Consider the following 24,297-nt stretch of genomic DNA (forward strand, 5'->3'; position numbering starts at 1 on the left):
ATTTCACCTCAGTCTAGTTTAAAGCCTCAGTGAAGCAAGAAAGGAGAGAGGGAGGAGGAAAAGAAATCACTTGATGAAAAGGATCAGTACATCCTTTTCCGTAATCAGTGAGACACAGGTGAATAGATTGAGCAGGTTCTTTATTGAGTGCTCTTAATCACCTGGCTCAAATCAATGCCCCTTTGGAAGAGCACGAATTAATTATCTAAACAAACAGCTGGTAACTAAGGAACAGGTTTCCTCAATGTTTACACACTTTTGCTTCTCAGTAATGGAAATATGATGAAATGCAGAATAGGGAGCTAAAGTATGAGTCGTGCTTGGAAATGGGTAGGGCTGGAGAAAAATGGAAAAGGTAGAAGAGCTCTAAAAGTCCTTTATTCTTCTGTACCCCAAAGCCATCCTCAGTTGCAATCTCCATCTGAACCAGTGCTATCCCATTTACTGACTGATTATTAGTTGTGGATGGTTGTTCAGAGCACTGTCTTTTATGGGGGGGGGGGGGAGGTGGAAGTGGACAGCAAATGTCAGGAGAGAGATCCAAGGATCCTCAATGCTCAGTCCTCCCCTCCCCTCATCGGGTGGCTAAATCTAGATGGGCAAGGGAGGAAACTCTGGGAAAGAGGAGTAGAAAAGGGTCAAATGATATGAAAAACTGCTCTTTACAAAATGCTGCCCTCCAAAGTCAATTCTGCCTGAAGGAGAGTGCCAATCATAAATTAGCTAAATTGAAGTTTAATGTTACTTCTCTCCTCCATCTCTTCCCCTCCCTCCACCCATCCCCAAATGATGTAAACGACTTAATATGATGAGCTAACTCCCTACCAAGGATTACATTTAACCAACCACATCCCACTCTGTCATAATTGCTATGGCAACAAATGTGATATTTATTTGGGAAGTACAAATGGCAGAGCTTTAATTTTTTTACAACCAGAACAATTGCCTCTCATCACCTTTCACAAAGATTTAAACAGTCTAGGGATCAGTCAGTCATGTACAGAGCAAAGCTGAGGGTTTGTACTGGTGTCTGAAATGAGTCAAGTTGCTCTTCTGAATAACGAGTGGGTCGTTACTGAGAGTAAAGAATTCTCAGCCATCGAACCAGTATCGGGCCCACACTTAGGAGGAGGTGAAAGGGATGAAACCAGAGATTGAGCTAGAAACAAGCCCTTCAAAATGGTTTCAGAATTATTTCAAGTGAAAGCCAACCAACACAGCATTCAACTACACAGGCTGTTCTTGCTCACCCTCATTCTCAATCAAGGAAGGTCACAAAAATCTTTGGTAAACACTCCACTTGGAAGTGAAGATGCACATTCTGTAATTCAGGGGATGAGCTTGATAGCATTTTCACCCAAACATGTACATGGTTTCCTTGTTTTCCTCTGCCTTAGCTAGTTAAAAAAAGTCCCTCAAGTAATACAGTCTACAACTTTAGGATCACCGTGGAAAGCATTAGTATCACTAATTTAAACACCCCCTGAATTAGCTAAAGAAAAGTATTGATCTGACCCACCTGTGAGAAAGGGGACTTTTTATGATTAACCTTTTCAGATTCTGGATGCTATGATTGGCTCTCTGAGACAGTAGCTCATAAATAAAACCTTATCAAAGACCCTCAAAGACCCTCACCACAGTGAGCTCTCCCATCAAGTGCTAACCTCAAGGGGATTTTATCCTTAGTTTATCTAATCCTAGGGCACTTCACATTAGGCTTCCTAAACCAATTGCATTTTCTGCTCCAAACACAGATGTCTTCACTGAGCAGGTGAGCAGATTCTCAAAATGCCAAGACAGTAAGAGGAGTTTCAAGGAGAGAGATTTTCTGGGCTTCTGAAGTTTGAGAATATCAAAAGTATGACAGAAGATTTAGGGCAGAGATGAAGTTCACTCAGGAGATAGCTATCTCTCTTCAATCAAGATGTTAAAGATTGTGATCAAAAAGAAAAAATAAATTCCTGGTCTAATAGGAAAACTCTCATAGGGAGGTCTATCTGTCTCTGTGGCATCATCTCCAAAGGGAAGACATGAAAATTAAATGGAAACTAAACTGGAAAGAGCACAGGATTAGGACTAAGACTCTGTCATTTACCTGCCATGTGACTTACGGCAAGTCACTTTTTCATTGAATCTCAGATTACTTGTCTCCAAGATGGGGATAAAATACCTTTCTGCTTCCCTCTCAGGCTGGGAGCCCCATATGCGTCAGGGGCTGTGCCTGATATGGTTCTCTTATATTTATCCTATATTTTATATTTGGAGAAGCAGCCTAGCTTAGTGGCAAGAGCTCATGCTTTGGGGTCAGAGGTCATGGGTTCTAATCCAGGCTCCGCCACTTGTCAGCTGTGTGACTTTGGGCAAGTCACTTGACTTCTCTGAGCCTCAGTTCCCTCAACTGTAAAACAGGGATTAAGACTGTGAGCCCCACATGGGGCAACCTGATTACCTTGTATCTACCCCAGTGCTTAGAACAGTGCTTGGCATATAGTAAGCGCTTAACACATACCATCATCATCATGACCAGGGTCTCTAAGTGGTGACAAGGCTAATATTCTGGCATTCTCCCAGCATCAACAACTCATCATAGTTAGGAATCCTGGGTTGCTATTGCTCTGTCTCTATGGGAAGCTACAAATAAAAGCAAAATAAAGTGGGAGTTGGGATGAGACCATACCTCATTAACTTTCAGCACCAATGACCCCCGTCTAAAAGCCCCGACTGAATATCTGAAGCTCACCAAAGCCTTATGCCAAAGGACTTTCCGGTTTATTGCCAACCCAGAGCATAAAGCCATGCCAAACAAAACCCCAACTTTGTCACCATTTTGACAGAAAATACTTAGACTCTGTGCAGTTTAGGAGAAACTGAAAAAGAATTCTAATGTGTCTCAGGATTGAGAAAAGGACTTCCGTAAAGTCATAGAACCATGGTCTTAAAAATGTAAATTAACCTTTCTTCTTTAGGGCCAATCTATACCAACACTCAGCTACCAAATGAACTGCGTTCAAACCTTCACTGCATATGGTAGTGGAGATCAATGTCCCCAAATTTTGAAGGCTCATGGCCTTATAAGAAGAGCTCCTTTAGTGAGTGTATCTTCCTAGTGTTGCTCTCACAGGAAATTTTGAATGCAAAGAACTCTGCCAAAATAGAATGCCCTGGTGGAAAGAGCGGGGCCCTGGGAGTTGGAGGACATTATGGTGGTATTTGTTAAGCACTTACTACGTGACTAAGAGCTGGGATGGATGCAAGCAAATTTGGTTGGACACAGTTCTAATTTACTTGGGTTCCGATCCCAGTCCGGCCACTTATTTGTTGTGTGACCTTGGACAAGTCACTTAACTTCTCTTTGCCGCAGTCGCCTCATCTGTAAAATGGGGATTTAGTACCTGTTACCTCTTCCCCTTAGACTGTGAGCCCTTTGTGGGGCAGGGACAGTCCAATATGCATGAACTGTATTTAGTACAGTGTTCAGCATATAGTAAAAACTTAGCAAATAGCACAAGTAGTAGTAGTACAGAATCCAGAGAAAATAATGATCCTTTTAAAGTCCATCAGTGCATCATTTGCTATCCAGAATCCAACCAGTCTCCTCTCTCTCAATTTGTGTTTGTTACAAATTCTGAAAAACTTCCCTTGGGCCTTCATTCCCACCATTCACTAATCTCATCCAACATATTTGCCTTAACTTAACTAGTTGTTATTCCTGAAAGGCAATACTAGATGCACTGCACTGCCCCAAGTGCTTAGTTCACTGTTCCACATACAGTTAGCACTAAAATACAATTGATTGATGGATTGAATTTAATAAAGATGGGAGAACAAGCCAATGTCAGCTTGGAAAGGAGGACAGTTGTTTCATCTTCGGCCTGAGAACACCCAGAAATACACACACACACACATACACACACACACACACACACACACACACACGCATATATTCCCTCCCTCCCGACAGACTTTCTACACCATGAAAGGGACCTCATAAAATGATGCAATTCTTCATTCTGGTAAGGTTATTGATTACCTCTAAGAAGACACTCAGCAGGATAAATGATTCTTTGCTACCTTCCCACTGGATTTATGGTAATTTTAAATTCCAAATAAATAAGATTGGATACGTTAGTGGGTCCCCAGAGTCAATAGACCTTGCTTAATCATAGCAAAAAATTATCACATCAATAAAAATTGACTGTGGTGGAAACCCAAATCTCCCCCGATAAAGGAAGAACTTAAAAGAGAGCTGAACCTGGGGCCATCAGGGAAGGGGAAGGGGAGACAATTCCAGAACCCCAACTTCATCCAGGACGAATCCTGGCAGATCCAAAAGAGATGGGTGTTTAAGTACCAAAGAGACTCCCCTTAGGTGATTCATTCAATCGTATTTATTGAGTGCTTATTGTGTACAGAGCACTGTGCTAAGTGCTTGGGAGGTACAAGTTGGCAACATATAGAGATGATCCCTACCCAACAACAGGTTCACAGTCTAGAAGGGGAAAACAAACAACAAAACAAAACATGTAGACAGGTGTCAAGTCATCAGAACAAATAGAATTAAAGCTAAATGCACATCATTTAAATCTTCTATTTATTCTGATGACTTGACACCTGTCCACGTGTTTTGTTTTGTTGTCTGTCTCCCCCTTCTAGACTGTGAGCCCGTTGTTGGGTAGGGACTGTCTCTATATGTTGCTAACTTGTACTTCCCAAGCACTTAGTACAGTGCTCTGCACACAGTAAGCGCTCAATAAATATGATTGAATGAATCATTAATAAAATAAATAGAATAGTAAATATGTACAAGTAAAATAGAGTGATAAATCCGTACAAACATATATACAGGTGCTGTGGGGAAGGGAAGGAGGTAGGTTGGGGGGGATGAGGAGGAGGAGAGGAAAAAGGGGGCTTAGTCTGGGAAGTCCTCCTAGAAGAGGTGAGCTCTCAGTAGGGCTTTGAAGGGAGGAAGAGAGCTAGCTTGGCAGATGTGTGGAGGGAGGGCATTCCAGGCCAGGGGGAGGATGTGGGCCAGGGGTCGGCAGTGGGACAGGTGAGAATGAGGTACAGTGAGGAAGTTAGCAGCAGAGGAGTGGAGGGTGCGGGCTGGGCTGCAGAAGGAGAGAAGGGGGGTGAGGTAGGAGGGGGTGAGGTGATGGACAGCCTTGAAGCTGAGAGTGAGGAGTTTTTGCTTGATGCATAGGTTGACAGGCAGCCACTGGCAATGCTTGTAGTCTAGTAGAAGTAGTGTGGCAGAGAACGAGTCTACTAACTACTTTGTAGTGTACTCTCCCAAGTGCTTTGAACAGTGCTCTGCACACAGTAAGTGCCCAATAAATGTTTGACTGAGAAGCTGGATTCAGCTCAGAACATTAACTGATCACATGCTCTTCAGTCACAACCATATTCATTCCAGTTTCTCTTTCACTACACAGGTAGTGAAATATGGCCAAGCAATTTTAAGAACTCCTCAGGCAGCCTCAATAAAGAACATATATATGCCCTCTTTCATTAAGAAAGTCCTATTGATTATCTATTGCCCCCAAGTGGAAAACTATTTCTCCTTCCTTATTGACATCCATGCCCATCATCCCTGTCAGCTCTTCGATACATTTAAATCCCTTCTCAGGCCCCCTGTTCCTCCCCTTCCTCCCCCTCCTCCTTCCCTCACCCCCAACGATCTGGCCTCCTACTTCATTAATAAAATTAAATCCATCAGGTCTGAGCTCCCCAAAGTCACTCCTCCACCTTCTCCAACACCCCGGCTCTCAACCCACTCTGCTACTCTCCCATCCTTTCCAGCAGTATCCTCAGATGAGCTCTCCTCCCTCCTCTCAAGTGCTACTCCAGCCACCTGTGCTTCTGACCCCATTCCCTCTCATCTTATGTCACTCTGTCCCTCCTCCCCTCCTTAACTTCCATCTTCAACCACTCACTCTCCACTGGTTCCTTCCCCTCTGCCTTCAAACATTCCCATGTCTCTCCCATCCTAAAAAAACCCTCTCTTGACCCCACCTCAAAACCCTCTCTTGACCCCACCTCGCCTTCTAGTTATCGCCCTATCTCTCTCCTACCATTCCTTTCCAAACTCCTTGAACAAGTCATCTACACAAGCTGCCTCGAATTCCTCAACGCCAACTCTCTCCTCGACCCCCTCCAATCTGGCTTCCGTCCTCTACATTCCACGGAAACTGCCCTCTCAAAGGTGACCAATGACCTCCTGCTTGCCAAATCCAACAGTTCATACTCTATCTTAATCCTCCTCGACCTCTCAGTTGCCTTCGACACTGTGGACCACCCCCTTCTCCTCAACACTCTATCCAACCTTGGCTTCACAGACTCCGTCCTCTCCTGGTTCTCCTCTTATCTCTCCGGCCATTCATTCTCAGTCTCCTTTGCGGGCTCCTCTTCCCCCTCCCATCCCCTTACTGTAGGGGTTCCTCAAGGGTCAGTTCTTGGTCCCCTTCTGTTCTCTATCTACACTCACTCCCTTGGTGAACTCATTCACTCCCACGGCTTCAACTATCATCTCTACATTGATGACACCCAAATCTACATCTCTGCCCCTGCTCTCTCTCCCTCCCTTCAGGCTCGGGTCTCCTCCTGTCTTCAAGACATCTCCATCTGGATGTCTGCCCGCCATCTAAAACTCAATATGTCCAAGACTGAACTCCTTATCTACCTTCCCAAACCCTGCCCTCTCCCTTACTTTCCCATCACTGTTGACGGCACTACCATCCTTCCCATCTCACAAACCCACTACCTTGGTGTCATCCTTGACTCCGCTCTCTCGTTCACCCCTCACATCCAATCCGTCACCAAATCCTGCCAGTCTCACCTCCGCAACATCGCCAAGATCCGCCCTTTCCTCTCCATCCAAACCGCTACCTTGCCAGTTCAATCTCTCATCCTATCCCGACTGGATTACTGCATCAGCCTCCTCTCTGATCTCCCATCGTCCTGTCTCTCCCCACTTCAATCTATATTTCATGCTGCTGCCCAGATCATCTCTGTGCAGAAGCGCTCTGGGCATGTTACTCCCCTCCTCAAAAATTTCCAGTGGCCACCAATCCACCTACGCATCAGGCAAAAACTCCTCACTCTTGGCTTCAAGGCTGTCCATCACCTCGCCCCCTCCTACCTCACCTCCCTTCTTTCCTTCTCCAGCCCAGCCCGCACCCTCTGCTCCTCTGCCGCTAACCTCCTCACTGTGCCTCATTCTCTCCTGTCCCACCGTCGACCCCCGGCCCACGTCCTCCCCCTGGCCTGGATTGCCCGCCCTCTGCACATCCGCCAAGCTAACTCTCTTCCTCCCTTCAAAGCCCTACTGAGAGCTCACCTCCTCCAGGAGGCCTTCCCAGACTGAGCCCCCTTATTCCTCTCCTCCTCCCCATCCCCCCCACCCTACCTCCTTCCCCTCCCCACAGCACCTGTATATATGTTTGTACAGATTTATTACTCTATTTATTTTACTTGTACATATTTACTATTCTAATTATTTTATTTTGTTAATATGTTTTGTTTTGTTGTCTGTATTCCCCTTCTAGACTGTGAGCCCACTGTTGAGTAGGGACAGTCTCTATATGTTGCCACCTTGTACTTCCCAAGCGCTTAGTACAGTGCTCTGCACACAGTAAGAGCTCAAGAAATAAGATTGAATGATTGAATAAAAAGTCTTTTCTTGAAAATTTAGTTTTTCTTTTGACATCATCTCGCATCTCACCTTCCTCTTCCTTTCTTTCCTTCTCCCGCTCCACCCCAATCTCCTCTCAAATTGTAAGTTCCTTAAGGACAGAGACTGGGCATCTTAACAATTTCAATTGACAATTATTTCACAGTGTCTTTCTTATAGATCACTGGGAAAAATCTCTATACTTATAGATGTGTCATAGATACATTACCAGTCATCACCCTTGACCTGGGAAAAGAGCCATAGATCAAGCTAAGGTTACAGTAGGTGACGCTGACTAGCTCTGTCAATAATTTTTATCCGGTAACTCATCGTTAGACAATAAATTTGCTAACAAGTGAGTTTTTGGCATTTGATTTTTGATCATTTATTACATAGCTCCCTAGAGAAGTGCCTTCCACTTTCCAATCTTTTACACCATACAGTGCAAGAAATACTGAAACAGCGTAAGAGCCTGATTATGAATTTGTTGAGCTGGAGGTATTTGTCAATCCGGTGTTTTAGTGAGCACTTACCTTGTGCACTTTGTATGTTAGTGAACACTTACTTGAGTACTTACTTTATACTTAATACTTTGGACAGTATTAAGTTTCTGAGAGTACAATACGGTTGGTAATAATAATAATTAATAATTCATTCATTCATTCAATCATATTTATTCATTCATTCAGAAGCAGCGTGGCTCAATGGAAAGAGCACGGGCTTTGGAGTCAGAGGTCACGGGTTTGAATCTTGGCTCCGCCACATGTCTGCTGTGTGACCTTGGGCAAGTCACTTAACTTCTCTGAGCCTCAGTTACCTCATCTGTCAAATGGGGATTACGACTGTGAGCCCCACATGGGACAACCTGATCACCTTGTATCCACCCCCTCCAGCACTTAGAACAGTGCTTTGCACATAGTAAGTGCTTAACAAATGCCATCATTATTATTATTATTCAATTCATTCATCCAATTGTATTTATTGAGCACTTACTGTGTGCAGAGCACTGTACTAAGTGCTTGGGAAGTACAAGTTGGCAACATATAGAGATGGTCCCTACCCAACAACAGGCTCACGGTCTAGAAGGGGGAGGCAGACAACAAAACATGTGGACAGGTGTCAAGTCATCAGAATAAATAGAAGTAAAGCTAGATGCACATCATTAACAAAATAAATAGAATAGTACTTACTGTGTGCAGAGCCCTGTACTAAGCGCTTGGGAAATACAAGTTGGCAACATATATAGACGGTCCCTACCCAACAACGGGCTCACAGTCTAGAAGGGGGTATTTGTGGTGTTTGTTAAGCACTTTTTAAGTGCCAGGCACTGTGCTAGGCACTGGAATAGATACAAGCTGATCGGGTTGAACATCATCGCCATCTCACACGGAGCTCACAGTCTTAATCCCCATTTTATAGGTGAAGTACCTGAGGCACAGAAAAGTTAAGTGACTTTCCCAAAGTCACACAGCAGACAAGTGGCAGAGCTGGCATTAGAATCCAGGTCCCTCTGATTCCCATGCCTGTGCTCTATCCACTAGGCCACACTCTTTCTAAATGATGTCAAAGTGATTTCCAAGAGTTGGGGTTCAGTTAAAAGTTCATTTACATTAAGACCAATATGGTTTTCACAGTGGGTGGAGGAGGGGGGTTAAGAAAACACCCAAGAAGTTAAATTGGTGACTGCAGCCCATCTTGTTACTCAAAACCTCTTATTTCAAGCTATCTTGATTAATCATGCCCTCATCCCCAGCTGCCTATTAAAGAAAACATAGAAATCAACCTCTAACCTTTTGCCCCCACTGCACAGCACTTCTGTCTCATTGTTTCACTTGGCCTTATTGTTTCTTCGTTTGGGAGCCAGATTATAGCCTCATAAAGCAGCAAGAGCACTACTGAAATTGCTTAAATACAGTAACTACTAAACCACAAAGTGCCGCACTAATTGAATTGCCTTATTGCAACAAATTTTGCTATACAAGGGAAGTAAAAATGCCAGTCTTCTCTTGCTATTTATATATAGAGAGAGAGACGGGTAGGAAAACAAGGCCTCAGCTTTCAATTCAATTAGTCCTTCCTGAAGAGCAGGGCTCCCAAATTTTATAGAAGAGCAGGTATTCTCTGATCATTTTGTGAGATGTTTCATTCTTCTAGAACCACTTCTTGAATGTTTTGTCAGTCATTCTGGATTGAGTTATAGCAATAATAGATAGAATGCTAACTGCAATTAGACCAAAGCTGCGCCTGCCTCCCTCCCACTCCCACTTCATCTGATTAGTGAACAGATTTATTGAGCACTCACTGTGGGCAGAGGCCTTCTATAGGCCTGATGGGGAAAATCACAAACGCAAGAGGGTAAAGAGGATGGCAGAGAGAAATATATAAAGCAAACAATAGCAACCTCTAGTGAGATTGCTGATGCACATGGGAAAGTTAACTGGGATACTGTCTTCCTGGAAGAGTGAATTTTTAGCATAGTTTCACACCCTTCTGTGCCACCCTTGCATTGGATTTGCACCCTTTATTCACCCCTCCCTCAGCCCCACGGCACTTACGTACATATCCATAGCATTTATATTAATGTCTGTCTCCCCCTCTAGACTGTAAGCTTGTTATGGGCAAGGAACATCTACCAACTCTGTTGTAGTGTGCTTTCCCAAGAGCTTAGTACAGTGCTCTGCATACAGTAAGCATTCAATAAATACAATCGATTGATTGAATGAGAGAGGAACTGGAAACGCAGCCCAGGCAGAAGCAAGCCCAACTCTAGGAAATGTCAATAAGGAAAAATCCCTTGGGCCTCCTGGATCTTCCTCACAGATGGGACTCCGAAAAGCTGGTACCAGATCAATTAGGAGAGAAGCATGCGGATGACATCCTGAGCCCATGGAAGTGGTCGGGAAAGGGAGCAGACGAGGTGTATTTCTAGACAATGCATTTGTTGTGCTGAAGGTATTTTCATTCAGTGGTATTTGAGAACATACTCTTCATTCATTCAATTGTATTTATTGAGCACTTACTGTTGCAGAGCACTGTACTAAGTACTTGGGAGAGTGCAATACAACAGAGTTGGCCTTGTCAATCAAAGGTATTTTAGTGAGACACTTTTTGCAGAGGACTGGTATTAAGTGCTTGGAAGATTAACAGTACAGTTGGTAGACATTATTCACATTCCCAAGTCACTGGGACCCTGCCAACATAATAATAATGATGGTATTTGTTAAGCGTTTACTATGTGCCAAGTCCTCTCTCCCCTCCTGCATTCTCCCCAGAGCCAGCACTCTGGAGGACCTCCTCTGACAGGCGTGGGACTTTAGGAGGTTGTCCGGATCCCCCTAAAAGGGTGGGGAGGCAGCAGAGTATCACACTTGGAGAGGAAAAGTGTGATGTGGACTGAAGCAGATGAGTCTGAAGAAGACAGAAGAGACTGAAGCAGGTGAGTCATGAATAGGGTGCTGGAGACACAGCCTTCCCTCAGCAGACCAAAACTAAAACCAGGATTCCAACAGATGAGCCCAAACTGCTCGGAGACCCTAGAACTGAAATAGACTCCTCAAATCTAGGGAGACTGGGGCAGGTTAAATCCTTCTCAAGCCTAGCCTGGCCCAATCATCATCACCATCAGAGGGATTTATGGAGCACTTACTATCAATGAATAAATCTTATTTATTGAGCACTTACTGTATGCAGAGCACTGTATTAAATGTTTGGGAGAGTACAACAAAGCACTGCACTAATACAACAGAGTTGGCAGACATGTTTCCTGCCCACAACAAGCTTAGGGGCTAGAGGGGGAGACAGACATTAGTATAATGTGTAGTTTTAAGTGCTTAGTAAGTACTAAACACTGTTCTTCATGCTGGAGTAGACACCATTTAATCATATCAGATATGGACTGTAAGCCCTATGTGGTACAAGGATTAAGTAGGTGGGAGGACAGGTTTTGAATCCATATTTTATAAATGAGGAAACTAAACTGTAAGGCTCCTCATGGGCAGCGAACGTTCCACCAACTCTGTTCTATTATACTATCCCGAGCGCTCTGCATTCAGTAAGCACTCAATAAATGCAATTGATTGATGCACAGAGAAGTTAAGTGACTTGCCCAAGGTCAAATAGTAGGCAAGGGGCAGAACCAGAATTGGAAGCCAAGTCCTCTGACTGCCAAGCCCTTGCTCTTTCCACCAGGTCAAGCTGCTTCTCTACACCGGACTTCAGTTTCACAATGGACTGGCACATTTTGCACTATGAAGTCCTTCCAAATGACCCCATTAAGAAGCACCTCCCGCTCTGCTGTCTGCACACTTTAAATAATGAGATTGCCAGACCTTCCAGCCAGGGGATGGTCCTGGGGAAGAGAGAAGGGGGACTTTCCTCTTGAACTGATTCCACAGCAGGAACTGGGGTGGGGGAGACCCCAGCCTGGGAAAACTTCCATCACCACTGTTGCACCCAGGGCTTTGGGAAGGGTAAGAGCCAGGGCCTTTCTGTTGGGACACAGAGAACTGCCCTCGCTGCCGCTCTAGACTGTAAGCTCACTGTGGGCAGGAAACGTGTCTACTAACTCTGTTATACTGTACTTTCCCAAGCACTCAGTACAGTGCTCTGCAATAAATAATGGTATTCGTTAAGTGCTTACTGCCAGGCACTGTACTAAGCACAGGGGTAGATACAAGATGATCGGGCTGGACACAAGCCCTGTCCCACAGAGGGCTCACAGTCTTAATCCCCATTTTACATATGAGGGAACTGAGGCACAGAGAAGTGACTTGCCCAAGGTCAGACAGTAGACAAGTGGTGGAGCAGACAACCAGACCCGTGCTGTATTGATCGACGGATTGCTGCCTCCACTGCCACACCTGGGACTGCAAAGAGGGAGGAAGAGGGACTGCGCATGGAAGGCGGCCACCAGGCCGGCATCAGATTGGGTCACGTACTGGCAGGAGGAGGCAGCACCATGTTGGAATATAGTTCAACCCCTTCACCTCAAGATTGATAGAACTTATAAGAAGCCCAGACAAATTCGTAAACCAAACACCTCCTTTGCAAATTACATCCCCATCACAGACCCAAACTTCCCAAGACCAGATTTGCATTACACATATAGAGGCCCAAACAGCCGTTCACCTCATGATTCTCAACTCCTAAGCCACCACGGATGGCCCCTTCTTCAATGGGGAGCTGCAGAACGGCTGAAACAGTTACCACGTTCCATGCTGGTGGGAGACGAACACAGTTAAAGTTGAGAAATCACTCCTTAGAGAGGCACTGCTCTCCTCCCCTCTTCCAACATCTCAGCAAAAGCAGAGAGCCACAGGGCCAGGCACTTACGATTTAAGCCATTTCCTTCTAATGAGAGCCTGATGTGAGCGAATCCTCCAGATGCTCAGGTATAATGAAACCTATTTTGCTCAGAGAATCGCTGACCTCACCTGTGTTGCCAGGATACCTGAGGAGGCCTCTTTAGTGCTTACACACATTCTTCATTATTTTCCCAAGCTGCTTCTCTAAGTGAAAAAAAAAATCTGCTGATGCTGAGCCTACTCACCCAAGCCTGCAGAGGAAATTCCAACTGCTTCCCTGAGATTTTTATCTAGTTTGGTCCTGGTTTAAAATGTCTTCCATGATCACTTTCTTGGGTGGTAGGGGCAGGAATTATACTCCACATGATAGCTAAGTAAGACTTAAAACTTTATTAAGGCCAATGGAACTATATCCTTCCTGTTGGACAAAGAAAGTGACCAAATCACTTAAAGGAAATGAGAGAGCCTTATTATCCTTCTCTTCAGGTAAAGGTATCATATCCTTTCCTTCAGATATAAAATCACACAAATGACTTCAGGAGACAGAAGATATTGAGTTTTGGAAAAAGGAAGTATAAGCAAACTGGAACAAACTGATCATTTTTCATTTACGATGGCATGTTAACAAAATCTACTTACGAGACTTCGTGTTCAGAAGGTACTGTTGGTGGTGCTAAATTGAATCTTTCTGAATTTCTTCCACGTGTAAAGGTTTATGACTATCTCTACCTCTCAAAAAATGACAAGAATGTGACCTGTGAGCAAAACAAGGAGAATTTGATTCCATCATATCTAAGCATTGTCCATCGGGGGTAAGTTCCAAAGGGTGAGCTTTAGCTATGCCTGCAAGGCAAGGGATGCACCAATGCTCAGAGGAAATGCCTACTGGAGACTTTCCTATTACTCTTAATAACTGCAGCCAATTTCAGCCATCTATTCCCATCACTGAGGTAGGAACAAGGATTGATGAGGGTGCAGCTCAGAACAGCTCTTATCCATAACGCAACAAGCCAGAATGAAAAAGGGTCTTTTAGAATGCATCAGTCTCTTGAGGAGACATACCTCTTTCCCACCTTCTTCATCTGGAACTGGATTAATTCCAAGGGCATTGTGCCCATTACAAGCCCCCCGGTAGCTACCACACGTCAAATCAGTGTGTCATTCCTTGCCTCCTTCCCCACTCCACCGCCGCCCATCCGAAGCCACAAACAAAATGCCTCTCTCCGTTTCTGTTCAATGGCAGATAGATTAAAAAATCTGACTTTAACCCCATATAATTTTCATCTTTCATCTTAATTATCACCAAGAAAAGTACAGAAATCATTATCTTTACGATGATGAACATCCAATTAGCATTTCCCATATAAATTTCATATTATGAAGAAGGCTGTAATGGATAATGCAAATTCCTAATGGTCTTTTTTTTTTCTGAGCTGAAAAATTGAGGTGCTTAACAAAATGAAATTAAATCCGAGCCATTTTCAAACAAGTCAAGAACTTTAATTACGTAATGTGGGAGGAGGGAGTCAAAGTAAATTTTTTAAATGCTCATATTTTTAAATCATTTCCTTTTCCACTACACTGCTCAACTTTCCCTCCAGATATCTAAACACTTGTCTTGTGGTGCTCAATAGGGTTTGAACTATTGTAAAAATTGTTAAATGCTATTTTTTTTCATTAACTCTCCTATTTAATAAGTTGGGAAATAAGTCCAAGCAAACATTTGGGTTTTTTTCTATGGCAATTTAATTGGCTCCCCGTACACCTATTACATACAGTACAATTCTGCTGCCGAGGCCATCAGATCTCAGGCAAAATTATATTGGTTTTGGCAAAACCATACCCTGGCCTTACTAGTGAGAAGCAACATGGTATAGTAGAAAGAGCCCGGGCTTGGGAGTCAGAAGATCATGGGTTCTAATCCTGACTCTGCCACTTGTCTGCTGTGTGACCTTGGGCAAGTCACTTCACTTCTCTGGGCCTCAGTTATCTCATCTGTAAAAGGGGGATTGAGACTGAGCCCCACGTAGGACAGGGACTGTGTACAACCCGATCTGTTTCTATCCACCCCAGCACTTAGTAGAGAAGCAGCGTGGCTTAGTGGAAAGAGCCCAGGTTTGGGATTCAGAGGTCGTGGGTTCTAATCCCACCTGTGCCACTTGTCAGCTGTGTGACTTTGGGCGAGTCACTTAACTTCTCTGTGCTTGTTACCTCATCTGTAAAATGGGGATGAAGACTTTGAGCCCCATGTGGGACAACCTGATTATCTTGTATCTATCCTAGTGCTTAGAACAGTCCTTGGCACATAGTAAGTCTTAACAAATGCCATCATTATTATTATTACAGTGCCTGGCACATAGTTAAGCACTTAACAAGTACCCTTATTATTCCTGAGTTATAACACCTCAGCCTTACAAAAGAAAGTTAACTAGATATGGGGTGTCTTTCATTAATCTGGATGGCAAACTTAACCCTTTCGCTCTAGCAAAGGACAATCTGAATCTACAGGATGGCTCTTGTGGCAGAAGCTAACTGGAAAAACACACCCAGATGGAAGTAATTTATTTATTTATTCCTATTAATGTTTGTCTCCCCCTCTAGACTGTAAGCTCCTCATAATGGGCAGGGAATGTGTCTTTATTGCTAAATTGTACTCTCCCAAGCACTTTGTACACAGTAAGTGGTCAAAAAATACAATTGAATGAATGAAGGAAAAGGCTATCTCCAAAGATGATAATGATCTCCTTCGTGGCAAATCCAATGGCCTCTACTCCATCCTAATCCTCCTTGACCTCTCAGCTGCCTTTGACACTTCCACCACCCCTTTCTCTTGGAAATATTACCCAACCTCGGCTTCACTGACACTGTTCTCTCCAGAGCAAGGACATAGGAGTCAGAAGGCCCTGGGTTCTAATTCCAGCTCTGCCCCTTGTCTGCTCTGTGACCTTGGATAAGTCACTTAGCTTTTCTGTGCCTCAGTTACCTCATTTGTACAATGGGGATTAAGACTGTAAACCCTATGTGGGTCAGAGACTCTGTCCAGATTTGCTTGTATGCATCCCAGCACTTAGTAGTGTCTGGCATAAAGTAATCGCTTAGCAAAGAAAACAATTATTATTATTAGATTCTCCTCCTATCTCTCTGGCCCCTCATTCTCAGTCTCTTTCTTGGGCTCCTCCTCTGCCTCCCATCCCCTGACTGTTGGAGTCCTTCAAGGGTCAGTTCTAGGACCCCTTCTGCTCTCCATCTACACTCATTCCCTTGGAGAACTAATTCACTCCCATGGCTTCAACTCCCACCTCTATGCAGATGATTCCCAAATCTACATCTCCAGCCCTGATCTCGCTCCCTCTCCGCAGTCTCGCATTTCTTCCTACCTTCAAGACGTTTCTACTTGGTTGTCTTGCCAAAACCTCAAACTTAAGATTTCCAAAACAGAACTCCTTATCTTCCCAACAAAACCTTGTCCTCCCTCTGATTTTCCCATCACTGTAGAACAGCACAAACATCCTTCCTGCCTCACAAGCCCATAAATTTGGCATTATTCATGATTCACCTCTTTCATTCAACCCACATATTCAATCTATCACTAAATCATGTTAGTTCAACCTTCACAATATCAATAAAATCCACCCTTTCCTCTCCACCCAAACTGCTACCATGATAATCCAGGCATCAACCCTATCCTGACTTGATTACATATTTGACTCCTTTCTTGCCTCCTGTCTCTCCCCACTCCAGTTCGTACTTCACTCTGCTGCCTGGATCATTTTCCTACAAAAACGTTCAGACCATGTTTCCCCATTCCTCAAGAACCTCCAGTGTTCGCCCAACCACCTCCACATCAAACTCCTTACCATTGACTTTTAAGCACTCACTTCATCCCTTCATATCTCCCCTCAGCATACACTTCGCTCCTCTACTGGAAACATTCTCACTGTACCTCAGTCTCTTCTATCTCACCACCGATTTCTTGCCCGTTTCCTGTCTCTGGCCTGAAATGGCCTCCCTTTTCGTATCTGACTGAAAATTTCTCCCCCCACCTTCAAAGCCTTACTAAAGGCACATCTCCTCCAAGAGGACTTCCCTGATTAGCACGCATTTCCTCTTCCCCAACTCCCTTCTTCATTGCCCTGATTAATTCCCTTTATTCACCCCTCCTTCAGCCTCACAGTACTTATGTACATATTTGTAATTTATTAATTTATATCAATGTCTGTCCACACTTCTAGACTGTAAGCTCGATGTGGACAGAGAATGTGCCCAACAATTCTGATATATTGTTATATTACACTCTCCCAAGCGCCAAGTACAGTGCTCTTCACACAGTAAGCACTCAATAAATCAATCAATCAATCAATCATATTTATTGAGTGCTTACTATGTGCAGAGCACTGTACTAAGCGCTTGGGAAGTACAAATTGGCAACATATAGAGACAGTCCCTACCCAACATTGGGCTCACAGTCTAAAAGGGGGAGACAGAGGACAAAACCAAACATACTAACAAAATAAAATAAATAGAATAGATATGTACAAGTAAAATAAATAAATAAATAAATAGAGTAATAAATATGTACAAACATATATACATATATACAGGTGCTGTGGGGAAGGGAAGGAGGTAAGATGGGGGGATGGAGAGGGGGAAATAAATAAATATGACTGATATAATAATAAATAAATATGACATTGATTGAATGACATCACAGGTGACCTGGCCAGTTTAGGCACAACTCAAAACAAGTAAAATGTCAGATGTATATTCAAGGACAGGTTTGGTCATACTAAAGTATTTAAGTGTTGGTAGTACCCAGAAAAAAAACAACAATAAAAAGCCAAAAAACAAGAAAGATTGTGCTGAATTCTGAACTTTTTAGGGTATCTCAGGATCAGAATTCCAAACCAAATGGCTTTCAGCAAAAGCTGATCTTTAAAGGTTACTCTGAGAGCAATTCTAGCATTCCCTAAATATGCAGAGCTGAGACACCGAAGGAGTTTAAATTACCCAATAAGAGGAAAACTAAACCAGAACCAATTGATACATACACACCTATAATGACTTAGTTTTGATAAACCCAATTCCACTTATCATATAAACTTACAAGCTATATTCTGAGCATGTGTACTCACAAACTGCATGTTGGCAGATCTTCAAAATGACTATCACCAGGGCAAGAGAGGTCAAAAGAGCCACAAATTGCTCCCTCCTGCATTTAAAAAGTTCCACCAAACCTGATTGCCTCTCAGTCCCGGGTGATTCTGGGAAATATAGGTTCTTATCAACATTTTTAAAGACACGGTTTTAAAGACATAATGAAACACAGTTTCATACAGTGCAATACTATTGAGAAACAACTGCATTACATCAGTCATTTGAAGCAGGGTTGTGCTCCTGACTTTAGAGACCTTGAGAAGCAGTGTGGTTCAGTGGAAAGAGAATGGGCTTTGGAGTCAGAGGTCAGGGTTCAAATCCCGGCTCCGCCAAGTCAGAGGTCATGGGTTCAAATCCTGGCTCCGCCAATTATCAGCTGTGTGACTTTGGGCAAGTCACTTCACTTCTCTGTGCCTCAGTTCCCTCATCTGTAAAATGGAGATTAAGACTGTGAGCCCGCCGTGGGACAACCTGATCACCTTGTAACTTCCCCAATGCTTACAACAGTGGTTTGCACATAGTAAGTGCTTAATAAATTCCATTATTATTATTAGTGCCAAAAACAAACATCATTTTCTCTTCAAGGATACCATTATACTTCTAAAGGGGGATGCTGAATGATATTTCCAAATGTTTCATAGATGCACTCTCAAACATACACTTCTGTCTGTCCTCTTCCTTGAAGATAATGCTAATGACAGTAAGATCTTATCCAGCACTTTGATACTCACCCCAGCCCCATAATACTCAAGAAAATATGCTCATACTCCACTACTTCCTCTATTTCTAATCCATTTTAATGTCTGTTTTCCTGTAAACTGTAAGTTTCTTATAGGCAGGGATTTCAACTACCAACTCTGTTGTATTGTACTTCCCCAAGGTATTAGTACAGGGCTCTGCACACAATAAGCACTCCATAAATAGCAATAATTGATTGCTTCAGTTTCCTCATCTGTTTCCTCACCTCTTCTCCCTCCCTTAGACTGACTGTGAGCCCCAGGTGAGATAAGGATGGCATCTGAAAAGACTGTATTGTATCTCCTCCAGTGCTTAATGCTTGGTACATATTAAGAGTTTAACAAATGCCACAATGATTATTATTATTTCACATCTGTCTCACGGAATCCTAATCTTTCCAGAGCCTCTGCTCAGAGAGAGCAGCCCCGCTCCTGATGGCTCCCTGCCAGGCTGCTCTGTCTGCTGCAGTTTTGTTCAGGATTGCTCTTTACTACTGTGCCTTTGGAACATTAGTCAGAAAAAAGCAGCCGGAACAAACATTTTAAATAACGCCACCTCGAGAAGAGCAAAATCACGTATTCAGCAAAAACACAGCCGATGTTTACTAATTCATCCCTCTCCGTTTCCCCCAACCCTCGAAATGGCATATTTTAGAAATGGACAATGGTGAAAAGATAGCCTAGAGGAAATAATAGTTTCAGGAAATCTGCTCCCCTGCAGGTCTCTGTGAACTGTGAAAATGGAAAATTAACAGCAGCGTGATATAACAAGTCTTCTTTGAATTACACTCTATTCATTGTCCTGTGGAGTTAAAATCTATTCATTCATATTCATTAAATGCAATCAATATTCTATAATGGAACCATCAGTTGCTATATTCTTGACATAAACAACTTCCATACTAAGTTTAAATTAAGAATCCACTTCTACTGTAAGATATATGTTTGTTACTTTGGCTGCCACCTAGTATTGAACAAGAGCTATTTTCCTTAGTGACCCAACCGCCTAGAAGGCAGCTCATGTCACCCTTTCATTTCACACAAATATGTGTTTATTCTTTTAAAATTTTCTCTTGACTCATTAATCCTCCTGAACTTTCCCCTCACCATTTTATCTCTCCAAATATATCCCTTAGTCTGCTGTATCTGGGGCTGATCTCTCCATACAAAAAAAAAAACCCAACTAAAAAAAACCCTGAAATTGGAAGAAGTCAATGAGAATCCTTCCTCACTGGGGTCAATCAAATTAAAGCATCTTGCCTTCAACTTTTTGTGGCTTCTGAAATCTGCCTTCTGCCACCTCTTAGAAATTTCTGATTCATTTCAACTAGTCTTTCCAACAGTTTTCCTTTTCACTCTAACTCCCCCCAAAACCCCTTGCTCTACTTGGAACTTCTCTTGCCAAACTTTCTCCCATTAAGCATGAATGTCCCAAATTCCTTGATGGTGGGGTAGCTATTCAGCAAACTACCTTCCTTCCAGAAACACTGCTGAGACTTCATGACTATGGAAATTTTGAAACTGAATTAGATAAAGCACTAGAGTCCATGGCATCACTATGGGTCGGAGACGATTTGACAGCGTAAGACAAGACAATCAAACTCTCACTCTCCACCTCCAAACTTGAAAGTTCCTAGTGAAAAACACTGATGCAGACAAACAGAATCAGCAGCAAACTATGTAATGGGTTCTTTCAAGCTATATTCATTAAGACATCGTAATGGTGATTGGCAAGTTTCCACAGACTTAGAGGCCAATAGGTGAGCAAGGACCTATTGAGGCATCTATCATACTGCTGATTGAGAGTGAAAGGCATGGCTAATTCGTAGTCTAACAAATCTGCCTTTCCAGGAAATTGTGATACAGCATTTGTTTTTCAGATGAATGATTATGGGCAGGCTCCAATTTAGCTAGGCTGTCGTGGGGCAGAGAGAGGAGGAGAGAGAGAAAGAAGGCTGAGGGGCGGGGGATGGAGAAGAAAGGAACTGAGCTCTCAGAACCTGCTTCTAGCTGAACTGAGACTGAAGCACAATACAGTGGTTCTAGAACTGGAAACTGCTTTGTACCTAAAGAAACATTTCCCCATACCAAATTGGCAATTGTATGCTAATATGCCAATGCCAAATGAGCCCCTAAGGACCCCCAAGTACTCCCAAGGACTAAGATTTAGTAACTTCATAATGGACACAAGTCCATTTTGGAGAAGGGAAAACTAAGGCCTGAATAAATGTAATTATCCACCCACAGGCATTTTGAGAAAGAATTTATTTCCCTAAAATCACATTTTGCGTCTTATCTAGAGGATAGTAACCCCACGGGTTAACTTTATTTGTCTTATGGATTTGTCTTGTCTTATTTGTCTTTGTTGAATTAGAATGTAAGCGTTCATGTAAGAATGTATGTGAGGAGGCAGATCCTGCTTCATTCTCATTACGAAGTCTCATAACGACTTCGACCCATTCCTCACATTCCTTCTCTCCTTCTCCATGCCCACTCTGATCCTCGGAGACTTCAATATCCACATAGATATCCCTAACGACTCCTCTGCCACCCGCCTTCTATCTCTCCTTGACGCTGCCAACCTCTTCCTCCACCCCACCTCACCCACTCACCAACTTGGTCATACCCTCGACCTCATCATCTCCTACCGCTGCACTGTGTCCACCCTCAACAACTCTGTGATCCCTCTCTCTGATCATAATCTTCTCACCTGCCTCCTCACTCACACTCCTTTCCCCTGTAAATCAGTATTACTCCCTCACAGAGATCTCCGCTCTCTGGACCCCACCCATCTTTCGGAGCGCCTCACACCCCACCTCGCCGCCCTCTCCTCTCTACCCAGTCTTGATGATCAGATTACTGCTCTCAACTCTACCCTTTCTACTCAGCTAGACTCGCTCGCTCCCCTTTCCCTTCGCCGCTCTCGCACCACTAACCCACAGCCCTGGATCACTGCCACTGTCCGCCTCCTTCGCTCTTATGCTCGAGCTGCTGAACGCTGCTGGCGAAAGTCTAAACACCATGCCAACCTCGTTCACTTCAAGTTTATCCTTTCCTGCCTTAACTCAGCCCTCTCTTCTGCCAGACAAAACTATTTCTCCTCCCTTATTGACACCCATGCCCATCACCCCCGCCAGCTCTTCCGTACATTCAACTCCCTTCTCAGGCCCCCGGTTCCTCCCCCTCCTCCTTCCCTCACCCCCAACGATCTGGCCTCCTACTTCATTAACAAAATTAAATCCATCAGGTCCGACCTCCCCAAAGTCTCTTCCCCCATTTCTCCAACCCCCCGGCTCTCAACACTCTCTGCTACTCTCCCATCCTTCCCAGCGGTATCCTCAGAGGAACTCTCCTCCCTCCTCTCAAGTGCTACTCCGGCCACCTGTGCTTCTGACCCCATTCCCTCTCATCTTATGAAATCTCTCGCTCCATCCCTTCTCCCCTCCTTAACTTCCATCTTCAACCGCTCACTCTCCACTGGGTCCTTCCCCTCTGCCTTCAAACATGCCCATGTCTCTCCCATCCTAAAAAAACCCTCTCTTGACCCCACCTCACCTTCTAGTTATCGTCCCATATCCCTCCTACCATTCCTTTCAAAACTCCTTGAACGAGTTGTCTACACGCGCTGCCTAGAATTCCTCAACAACAACTCTCTCCTCGACCCCCTCCAGTCTGGCTTCCGTCCCCTTCATTCCACGGAAACTGCCCTCTCAAAGGTCACCAATGACCTCCTGCTTGCCAAATCCAACGGCTCATACTCTGTCCTAATCCTCCTCGACCTCTCAGCTGCCTTTGACACTGTGGACCACCCCCTTCTCCTCAACACGTTATCTGACCTTGGCTTCACAGACTCCGTCCTCTCCTGGTTCTCCTCTTATCTCTCCGGTCGTTCTTTCTCAGTCTCTTTTGCAGGCTTCTCCTCCCCCTCCCATCCTCTTACTGTGGGGGTTCCCCAAGGTTCAGTGCTTGGTCCCCTTCTGTTCTCAATCTACACTCACTCCCTTGGTGACCTCATTCGCTCCCACGGCTTCAACTATCATCTCTACGCTGATGACACCCAGATCTACATCTCTGCCCCTGCTCTCTCCCCCTCCCTCCAGGCTCGCATCTCCTCCTGCCTTCAGGACATCTCCATCTGGATGTCCGCCCGCCACCTAAAGCTCAACATGTCGAAGACTGAGCTCCTTGTCTTCCCTCCCAAACCTTGTCCTCTCCCTTACTTTCCCATCTCTGTTGACGGCACTACCATCCTTCCCGTCTCACAAGCCCGCAACCTTGGTGTCATCCTCGACTCCGCTCTCTCATTCACCCCTCACATCCAAGCCGTCACCAAAACCTGCCGGTCTCAGCTCCGCAACATTGCCAAGATCCGCCCTTTCCTCTCCATCCAAACCGCTACCCTGCTAATTCAAGCTCTCATCCTATCCCGTCTGGACTACTGCACTAGCCTTCTCTCTGATCTCCCATCCTCGTGTCTCTCTCCACTTCAATCCATACTTCATGCTGCTGCCCGGATTATCTTTGTCCAGAAACGCTCTGGACATATTACTCCCCTCCTCAAAAACCTCCAATGGCTACCGATCAATCTGCGCATCAAACAGAAATTCCTCACCCTGTGCTTCAAGGCTCTCCATCACCTCGCCCCCTCCTACCTCACCTCCCTTCTCTCCTTCTACTGCCCAGCCCGCACCCTCCGCTCCTCCACCACTAATCTCCTCACTGTACCTCGCTCTCGCCTGTCCCGCCATCGACCCCCGGCCCACGTCATCCCCCGGGCCTGGAATGCCCTCCCTCTGCCCATCCGCCAAGCTAGCTCTCTTCCTCCCTTCAAGGCCCTGCTGAGAGCTCACCTCCTCCAGGAGGCCTTCCCAGACTGAGCCCCTTCTTTCCTCTCCCCCTCGTCCCCCTCTCCATCCCCCCGTCTTACCTCCTTCCCTTCCCCACAGCACCTGTATATATGTATATATGGTTGTACATATTTATTACTCTATTTATTTATTCATTTATTTATTTTACTTGTACATTTCTATCCTACTTATTTTATTTTGTTGGTATGTTTGGTTCTGTTCTCTGTCTCCCCCTTTTAGACTGTGAGCCCACTGTTGGGTAGGGACTGTCTCTATGTGATGCCAATTTGTACTTCCCAAGCGCTTAGTACAGTGCTCTGCACATAGTAAGCGCTCAATAAATACGATTGATTGATTGATTGATTGATTACCTTATAGCAACCTAGCACAGCACCACAACAACCAAAACACTCAACAAATTATTTTCAATGACGATGATGACCAAAGAAAATAACACACAACTCATCAACTCTTCTTCCCTGTTCCTGACACCCAGGAGTGACATTCTAGATTTAAAATGAGGTTTTGGGAAGAACTCAGAAGGATGAATAAGGGCTAGAGACTTATTAAGGCCCCGCAGTCACCTT

Source organism: Tachyglossus aculeatus, chromosome 22 (genome assembly GCF_015852505.1).
Source record: "Tachyglossus aculeatus isolate mTacAcu1 chromosome 22, mTacAcu1.pri, whole genome shotgun sequence".
Taxonomy (NCBI): Eukaryota; Metazoa; Chordata; class Mammalia; order Monotremata; family Tachyglossidae; genus Tachyglossus; species Tachyglossus aculeatus.